Source organism: Tamandua tetradactyla, chromosome 12 (assembly GCF_023851605.1).
Source record: "Tamandua tetradactyla isolate mTamTet1 chromosome 12, mTamTet1.pri, whole genome shotgun sequence".
NCBI classification, from domain to species: domain Eukaryota; kingdom Metazoa; phylum Chordata; class Mammalia; order Pilosa; family Myrmecophagidae; genus Tamandua; species Tamandua tetradactyla.
In genome coordinates, this window is record NC_135338.1 from 95212196 (window position 1) to 95222920 (window position 10725).

A 10725-nucleotide genomic window follows, 5' to 3' on the forward strand; every position below is an offset into this window, starting at 1 on the left:
ACAGCCCAAGCAACTCAGCATACCTCATCTCAGCACTCACAGCTCAGCCCAGGCCATTGGAGATGCAGAAAGAAATCACCCTGGGGAAAGTTGTTGGAACCCAGAGACCTGGAGAGAAGGCCAGCAGAGACCATCTTGTGCCTTCCCACATAAAAAAGAACCTCAAGGGAAAGTTAGTTGCCTTTTCTCTGAAGAACCAACAAAATAAATCCCCTTTTATTAAAAGCCAATCTGTCTCTGGTGTGTTGCATTCTGGCAGCTAGCAAACTAAAACAAAGATAAAATAGACATTGAATGCAAAACTCTTATATGAGACAACTAAAGACAAAGGGCCAATCCACCAAGAGGAAGTAATAATCATAGATATGTATACACTACTAAGGTGTCCCAAAGTACATAAGGCAAACTCAGGCAAAACTGAAGGGTGAAATAGATGTCTTTACAATAATAGTTGGGGATTTCAATATACTACCATCATCAATAGAGAGAATATGTAGACAGCCTATCAATCAGGGAAAGAGAAACTGAGTAAAATCTTAAATGAACTAGATCTAACATATGTATATAAAACATTGCACCCCCAACGAGCATGATAAACATTCTTCTCGATTGCTCATGGATCATTCTCCAGAATGGACCACATGTCAAGTCACAAAACCAGTCTCAACAAATCTAAAAAGATTGAAATTATACACAGAACTTCCTTTGACCATCATAGAATGAAGCTGGAAATCAATAACATGCAGAGATCTGGAAATTCACAAAGATATGGAAGTTAAACAACATACCCTTAAACAAACAGTGGGCCAAGGAAGAAGTTGAGAGAGATGAATATCTTGAGATGAGTGAAAACCAGAACAAAACATATCAATACTTATGAGATGCAGCAAAGGCTGTGCTTAAAGGGAAGCTTATAGCCCTAAACACCTACATTAAAAAAGAATAAAGAGCTAAAATCAAAGTCCTAGCTGCACACCTAGAGGAGTTGGAGAAAGAAACCTAAAACAAGCAGAAGGAAATAAATAATAAAGATTAGAGCAGAAATAAATGAAATTGAGAATAAAAGATATAGAGAGAGAATCCACAATACTAAAAGCTTTTTCTTTAAGGAAATCGATACAATTGATAAATACTTAATTACACTGAAAAAGAAAAACGAGACAATGTAAACAAATGAAATCGGAAATGAGAGGGGGACATTACTACCAATCCCACAGAAGTAAAGGCTCATAAGAGGATAGTTTGAACAACTGTGTGCCAACTAATTAGATAATTTAGATGAAATCAGCAGATTCATAGAAACACATAAACAACCTACTCTGACTCTAGAAGAAATAGAAGATCTCAGCAGATCATTTGCATGTAAAGAGATTGAATCAGTCATCAAAAATCTCCCAACAAAGAAAAGACAAAGACCAGATGGCTTCCAAGTTGAATTCTACCAATCATTCCAAGAAGAATTATTACCAATCCCGCACAAACTCTTTCAAAACATTGAAGAGGAGGAGTATCTAACTCATTCTATTAAGCCAATATCACCCTAATACAAAAGCCAGATAAAGGTATTACAAGAAAAAGAAAGTTTTGGACCAATTCTTCTAATGAATATAGAGGTAGAAATCCTCAACAAAATATTGTAAATCAAATCCAGCACGTTAATGAATTATGCACCATAATCATGTGGTTTTTTCCCCAGGTATGCAAAGATATTTTAACACAAGAAAACCAGTTAAAGTACTGCATCATATTAACAAATCGAAGGGGAAAAAACCACACGATCATCTCAATTGACAGAGAAAAGGCATTTAACAAAATTCAGCATCATTATTTGATAAAAACACTTCAAAAGCTAGGATAAAAGGAAACTCTTTCAACATGGTAAAGGGCATCTATGAAAAACCCACAGCTAACATCATACTTGATGATGAAAGACTAAAAGCTTTCCCTCCAAGATCAGGAACAAGACAAGGATGCCCCCTGTCACCATTGCTATTCAATATTTTATTAGAAGTTCTAGCTAGAGCATGTAAGCAAGAAAAAGAAATAAAAGGCATCTGAATTGGAAAGGAAGAAGTAAAGCTTTTACTTTTGCAGATGACATGATACTATAAGTTGAAAATTCTGAAATATCTATATCAAAGCTACTAGAGCTAATAAATGAATACAGCAAAGTGACAGGGTACAAGATCAACCCCAAAATCAGTAGTGTTTCTATACATTAGTAATGAGCACTCTGAGGAGGACATTTTTTAAAAATTCCATTTAAATAGCAACTAAAAGGATCAAATATTTAGGAATAAATTTAAACAGTACACAGAAAACTACAAAACATTACTAAAAGAAATCAAAGATAACTTAAATAAATGGAAGGACATTCTATGTTCTTGTATTGTTAGACTAAATGTTGCTAAGATGTCAATTCTGCACAAATTGATTTAAAGAGTCAATTCAATCCCAATAAAAATTCCAACAACCTACTTTGCAGAAACGGAAAAGCCAATGATCATATTTCTTCAGAAGGGTAAGGGGTGCTGAACGACCAAAAACATATTGAAAAAGAACAAAGTTGGAGGACTTGCACTGCCAGACTTTAAAGCATATTACAAAGCTACAGTGGTTGAAACAGCATGGAACTGGCAGAGTGATAGACATATTGACCAATGGAATTGAATTGAGAGTTAAAAAATAGACCTTTTCATTTATCATCCATTGATTTTTTTTTACATGGGCAGGCACTGGGAATCGAACCTGGGTCTCTGGCATGGCAGGGAAGAACTCTGCCTGCTTACCCACCATGGCCTGCCAGTCAACTGATTTTTGACAAGGTTGTCAAGTCTACTCAATTGGGACAGAATAGTCTCTCTAGCAAACAGTACTTGGAGAACTGGATATTCATAACCAAAAGGATCAAAGAGGGCCCTTATCTCACACTCCAGGCAAAAATTAACTCAAAATGGATCAAAACCTAAACATAAGATCTAGGACCATAAAATTCCTAGTTGAAAATGTAGGGAAGCATCTTCAAGATCTTGTGGTGGTCAATGGTTTTTTAGACTTTATACACAAAGCACAAGCAATGAAAGAAAAAATTAGATAAATAGGACCTCCTCAAATTTAAAAACTTAGGTGTTTTAAAGGACTTATGTTAAGAAATTGAAAAGGCAGCCTACTCAATTGGAGAAAGTAACACATACCTGATAAGAGTTTAATATCTAGTATATAAAAAGAAATCCTACAATTCAAGAATTAAAAGGCAAATGACCCAATTTGAAAATGAGCAAAAGACTTAAATAGGCATTTCTCCAAAGAGGAAATACACATCTTTTCATGATGTGTGAAAAGATGCTCAACATCACTAGCTTTTAGGGAAATGCAAATAAAAATCACAATGAAATATCATTTCACACCCACTGGAATGACCACTACTAAAACAAACAAACAAACAGAAAATCACAAGTTCTGGGGAGGATGTAGAGAAATAGGAACACTCATTCACTGCTTGGAGCAATGTAAAATGTTGCAGCTGCTGTGGGGAGACAGTTTGATTGTTCCTCAGGAAGCTAAGTATATGACCCAGCAATCCAACTACTAAGTGTATACCCAGAAGAACTCAAAGCAGAGATGTAAACAGGCAGTTGCACACCACTGTTCAAGAGGTATTATTCACAAATGCCAAAAGATGGAGGTAGCCCAAGTGCCCATCAACTGACGAATGAAGAAACAAAATGTGTTGTAAATAAATAGCAGAATATCATTTAGCTGTAGGAAAGCATGAAGTCCTGATGCATGCAGTAACATGTAATTGTTGAGGATGTTATATTGAGTGAAATAAACCAGACACAAATGGACAAATTTTGTGTTATTTCACTAATAAGTTCTGATTAAACTAATAGAGTTAAAATCTAGAATATAGGTGTGCTGGTTTGAAGCCTAGAAAAGACCATGTTCTTTTAATCCATCCCTGTGGGTATAGACCTATTGGGAGTGGGTCTTATCCTTTTACAGAAACCTTTATAAGAGGATGAAAGAGAAACGCCATGAGAGAGCTGAGAGAGAAAAGTCCCAGAGGAGCTACCAGAAGACCCACAGACTCTCAGAGAGAAAGCCACTGGAATCGGAAGCTGATAGCAATGGATCCCAGGAGCAAAGGGCCAGCAAATGCCAGTCTTGTGCCTTCCTATGTGACAGAGGTATCCCAGATGCTGGTAGCCTTTCTTCAGGGTTCAGGTATAATCATGATGATGCCTTAATTGGGACGGTAATTTGTAAACTAATAATTCCACATTGTAAAAGCCAACCCATTTCTGGTATTTTGATTCCTTGCAGTTTTAGCAAACTGAAACAATAGGTTATCAGAAGATAGTGTGATGATCTGGTACTTAATTTGTGCAGAATTTTAAATTAGGATTTGTGCAGAATTTTTAATTAACAGCCTGGATATGAATAGAGGTGAAGATAGCACATTATTGTGAGTGTAATTAATGGTGCTGGAGTATGCATGTGATTGTGATAGAAAAAGGAAATTTAGTATCACGTATGTCAATAGAAGGAAAGCTTTAGGGGTATATAACGTAGTGAACCCTGTTGCGGATAATGGACTGTGGTTAATAGCACGAATATAAGAATGTTCTTTCATTACCTAGAATAAATGTCCATCACTATTATAAGGTGTTAACAATAGGGTGGTATATGAAAAATACAGCTAATGAAAACTATGGACTATGGTAAGCAGTAATATTTTAATATTCTTTCATTTGTTGTAACAAAGTTACCACAGCAATCTAAAAATTTCAATAATCAGAGGGTACAAGGAGTATTGGGTTTTTATTTTTGGAGTATTGAAAATGTTCTAAAATTGATTGTGGTGATGAATATGCAATTCTGTGAATAAACTTTGAGCTATTGATTTTATACTTTGGATGAATCTATGGTATAGGAATACCATATACCATACATACAGTATACATACTCAGTGAAACTGCCTTTAAAAAATAAAAGTAAAACCTAAAAAACAAGCAAATAAATTAAAGAACAAGCATAGTGGTATGACTACAAATAGGGAGGGGGGAAAAAGGAAGTAGAGAAAGAGGTAGGGGCCAGAACATGCTTTGGGATTTATCTTAAAAGAAAAAAGGAAGACTCTGAAGTTTTCTTTTTAAATTAGAGTCAATGTATGGGGCATAAAATGGTCTGTGTTTGAACTGTTTGTTCCCTTTGTCGTAGTGCAGCAAATGAACTGATGTAAAGAGGAGAATGCTCGTGTATTGGACATTGTATAGGTAGGAGATAGCCATGGTTTTGTATAGGGTGCTAGAAAAAGAGATGGTGACAAATGGATGGATTAAACAGATATTTTATTTTTTTTTTTTTATTTTTTTTATTTTTTTTATTTTTTTATTTTTTTAAAGGAAAGACAGAGAGAAGGAAGGAAGGATAGAAGGAAGGAAGGGAGGAAGAAAGGGAAACATCTTTTAAACATTTTCTTGTATTTTGTTTCTCCGTTTTTGTTACATGGGCTGGGGCCAGGAATCGAACCGAGGTCCTCCGGCATAGCAGGCAAGCACTTTGCCCGCTGAGCCACCGCGGCCCGCCCTAAACAGATATTTTAATGACAAAACCGAAAGGACTTTATGGTAGATGGAACATGGATGGGGAGAAAGGGAAAATATAATTTCGAGGATGACTCTTAGACTTCTGACTTGCAAAAGGTGTCGCCATTCACCATGATAAGGAATACTGGAGGTGAATTGTGTGGGTGGTTGGAAATGTTGTGCTCAGATTTGAGACCCTCTTAGCATCCATATCCATGTACTTACAGGTCAGGAACTTTAAGAAGTAGTCCAGGATGGAGGGGTATATTTGACTGTCATTGACATATAAAGGGTCTTGAAACCTTGGACCTGGATAAATGCCTAAGGAAATGGTCTTGAATTAAAAAAGTAGAGAGCCTGGAACAAGTATGAAAGTGCTCCAATATTTAGTGGCCAGGTGTGTTGGTTTGAAACTCTTTTGTACCTCAGAAAAGTTACATATAGAAAAGCCATGTTCTTTTAATCCTAATCCAACCCTGTGGGGACAGACCTATCTCAGGGTAGGATTTTAAGATTAGGTTGTTTCCATGGATATGTGTCACACCTAATAGTGGTGTGACATGTGGATTAGATTATATTCATGGAGTTGTGGCTCTGCCCAGTCAGAATGGATCTTGATTAGGTTACCAGAGTCCTTAAAACTGGAGATGTTTTGGTGAAAGCCCAGATGCTTGGAGATCTGATAAACAGAGCAGAGAAATGAAACCAAGACAGATGTTTGGAGATGTAGAAGATGTCAGAAGCCCTTGGAGATGCCAGAAACAGAGAGGGCAATTTGAAATCAGAAGCTGAGAGGGAATGACAGCAAACACTGCCGTGTACCTTCCCATCTCATATATGTATCTTAATATACCTCCTTTAGAAAAGCCAATCCATTCTGCTATATTGCATTCTGGCAGCTTTAGGAAACTGAAACACTAGGTAAAAGAGGCAAACTTGAGATGTAGCCAGAAAATTAGCAGGAACACTGAAATAGTGTGGTAGTAGGAGTGGATGGATGAATGAATGCACCACCTAGTTCTACCTGACTCTTTAGTGTGTGCTCTTGTGACTTTAATGTGTGAAATACTAGTCCGCCACTTATGTTGACTATAATAGAACTCAGGTACAGACTATTGTCATGTAGGTAATTGAAGAGAGTTTTATTGCTAACTTTAGCTTGTCAGAGTAATTTCACTAGTGGCACAAAACATCTGCTGCAGAGACGGGAGATGCCGGTGGGGATTCAAGGTACACGGTCATTCAACCAGGAGGTCTCCGAAATGCAGAATGCAAGCTCAAGCCAAGCTACATGAAAGATGGTTCCCTCCTTCTACTTCATCCTAGTTGTACTTTTTGATCCCTGTGCTGGAAAGGGAGACTTGATAACTGGAGTTACTCTTCCTAGAGAAGGGAGGAAGGTGTCAAGGAGAAGAGTGGCTTGGAGGAAGCCTTAATTAAAGGGAGATTGGAAAACATTGGCATATTGAGATTCCATCTGAGAAAAAGAATATAAAAGAATTCAGAAACTAAGGCTGGAGAAACTGAATAACATTTTAATCATCATACATTTGTTATTTCCTTATTTTGTTACTCTGATTCCTTGAAATGCTTAACGTTCATTTCTTGAAAGCAACTGAAGTAGGTACAAGCTAAAGAGGAAAAAACTGTGCGCCTAAATAATTCCAATCTTGAGAATAACAAAGGCCAAGGTATTCAGTGCAGCGGGCACTTATACAATGCACCAAAATTCATGGATCCGTGCAGAATGATTAGTACTAGAAAAGAGAGGGGATAAGGGTGAATCCATAGAATGTTTATGGAGCTCCTAGTGTGTACCAAGCCTCTGTGATGCTCAACAAGAGGTTAACCTAATTATAAAGAGGCATAGCTCTACTTCCAGGTTTTGTTTTTCATTAATTCATTCATGTGACACATTTTTATTGAACACCTATTATGTCTCAGGCATTGAAAATATAACATTGTTCTTAACTTCATGATATAACTTTGTGACATTTTCTCACTTCTTTTGAATTTGTAAGAAGTTCCTTTTCATACAGCTGTGGGATCTACCTCAAAGTTGCGACTTGAAACTTTTTTTGATGTAGTCCAAAATCATATCACTGAATACTACCCAAATGCCCCTAAACTAGATCATCATTTTCCAAGAAAAGCTGGTCTGGCCTTCCATCCCCAGTCTCTCCTTGTGCCCTCTAAACCCTGTCATATCCCAAAGACTCTGGTTCTTGGCATAATTTCCTCAGCCTGAAGTCATAAATGTATCTGTACTGCACAGTCCTTACTTCTACAATTCCTGGCCTAATTATCTTCTTGTTGAGTAAATTGGCATTGAAAAAATAGGATATCTAAAATCCAATTACATTGTAGTTTCTCTGGTCACCATCAAACTGGATTATTCTCACTGCACACATTAATTAGTAGCTGAAGATAAACTTTATTTTCTTTATTTTATTTTGTGTTTGTTTTAACCTGTTTTTCAGCTTTGCTCAAATCCCCAAGAAGAGGGTTTTTCTTTGCAGACCCACACTTCTACCTCCAGCTGAAAGAGAAGCAACCCTCTTTTTATTGCTCCTTCATGCTCATATTTTGAGTTTCAAACCACTCCATTTCCATTCCTTTTCTAATTAAACTTTAATCCTTATCCTTTGGGATATAGATTATCTTTGGTTTAATGGTCTGCTGTTCCTACATTCAGACCCCTAAAATATACAATGCTACATCTGAAATACACAGAATGGCTACAGTTTCATACTCAGAAGTTGTCTTGAAGGACAAATTATGCACAAACATGGATGAGTGGGAATATTCATTATAATGATTTTTAAAGTTCCTGGCAAATACCCAGGAAAATCATATGACCCAGTATTCACACTTCTAGGAATGGAATCTACCCATAAAAAACATTGGAAGAATATGAAATAAAGGACACACAAGGCTATTGAAGCACTTTGCTATATCAAATGATTAAAAACTATCCAAATATTCAATTATAGATGCTGATACAATAAACTATGATATTTTCACAAAGTGGGGTGGTAACTTAGGAAAAAAGAAATGAGAATTTATCCAGTTATTGCTCTGGTGTCATCTCTAGTTCATATTGTTAGGTTCATCTACCAAATTTTAAATGAGTGTATATAAAAATATGCTACATTTTGTCTAAGAAAATTTTTATACATATATGTACATATGCATTCCTATATAAATAAGTATAAATATAAATGTACTATGAAAATATTTTTGTTGAAACTGAGAAGTATATAAAATATCGACTTAAGAAGCTCAGTTGAATAGATTTTGTGTGCACATGTGTGCCATTACATATATATATATTACATATAACATGGTGCCATAGTGTGCATGCAAAAGTTAGCACAGGCCTAGGAGTGCTGTACTTAGAAAGACCTGCTTGCAAGATTGGCTTGCATGATCGACCCTTGGCTGGCATCTGGGAACTGAATTGGTAAAGATTACTATGCTAGTGTAAACCTGTTTGTAACTGATAAGGATGGTTTACTGTACTTAGACTGTTGGTGCAAAAAATATGGTTTATGCTAAACATCTCCTTTCCTTCTAAGAGTCTGGAATTTTGATATGTGGTAGGCAGAGGGTGTCTAAATGACCAGCCTCTAATGAAAACCTTGGGTGCTGAGTTTCTACTGGGCATCTCTGGGCAGAAAAATCGTACACATATTGTTACATTTTCTTTGTTGGGACAAGCTCTTTGTGACCTCCTCACGGACCAAATCACATCATCCTTGAATTCATCATGACACAAAATCAAACCTCACCAAAGGAAGAAAGGTTTATTTGATCTGGACCTCGATTTTCTGTAGCACATAATCTAACTCAACCTATCTGTATAGCTGAACCTTGAAACACAGGTTGCCCAGAATAAGAAAGAGGTCCTGTATAGCCTAATGTAATGCCTGGGTATATCCTAGAGTATATTATATATATATATATAAAAGAAAATCAAAAAGTATTGGCAAAGTCCCTTGAGTGATGGGAGAAAAAATATGGAACTATTAAACTTTATCATCAGGAAATCCCCTGATACTGTGTCAAACTTTAGGGACACCCAAATCAACAGGCCAAGCCCTTGATCTTGAGGCTCACTCTTGTGAAGCTTATGTAGATAGTAGAGAAGCTTAGACTACCTATAGGCATGCCTAAGAGTTACCTCTGCAGGACCTCTTTTGTTGCTCAGATGTGGCCTCCTTCTCTCTAAACCCAACTCTGTAAGTGAAATCATTGCCCCCCCCCCCCAATGTGGAACATGATATCCAGGGGTGAAAGTCTCCCTGGTGACACGGCAGATGACTCCCAGGGATGAATCTGGCCCTGACCCCATGGTATCAACAATTCCATCCTGATCATAAAGGGGAAAAGAAGTGAAACAAGGTATCAGTGGCAGAGAGTTCAAATGCAGTTTGAGAAGCTATTCTGCAGGTTGCTTTTACATAAGCTTCAGTTAAACATTACTGCCTGTCATAACCTGCCAACCCCCAACCAGGAGCATCCCAGCCAATCCTTAAGAATACCTAGGGCAATGTCTAAGATTCCACAAGGGTTCCATGCACTAGTGTATCTTTCATGAAACCTGCAACCTCCAGATGGGTCCCTGGACCAGACGGGTCCTGAAACCTAGAGGCCCTGGCCTCTCCAGAACGTGAGATAGTTCCATCTCTCTACTCCATATTAGTGACAGACCCTTCCAACATGAAAAACTTAGAATGGCCATAACCCAAGTACCTCTAAAGAGTGGGGTAGAAAGATCAAAGGTGATGGTGGAATTACACAAAGAAGATAGTATTTAACAAATGAATATGATTGCTGAATCATTAAATTGATATCTCTTTTAATCTCCAGTATCTTAGAGCAGCTAGAAGTAAAAACCTTAAACTGTGGAATTGCAACCCATGTCAAACTCTGAAGTATGTTCTACAATTAATTGGGGTGCTTTGCTTTGAAATTCATTGCTTTTTTGTATATATATTATTTTTCACACAAAAAAGAAAGAAAGTCGATAGTAGTGATAAAAACGTATTTCAGCCTTCTAGCCTTCTATATTCTGGAGTAGCTAGAAGGAAATATCTGAGAGGATCATAACGGTAGCCCATGACAAACTCTG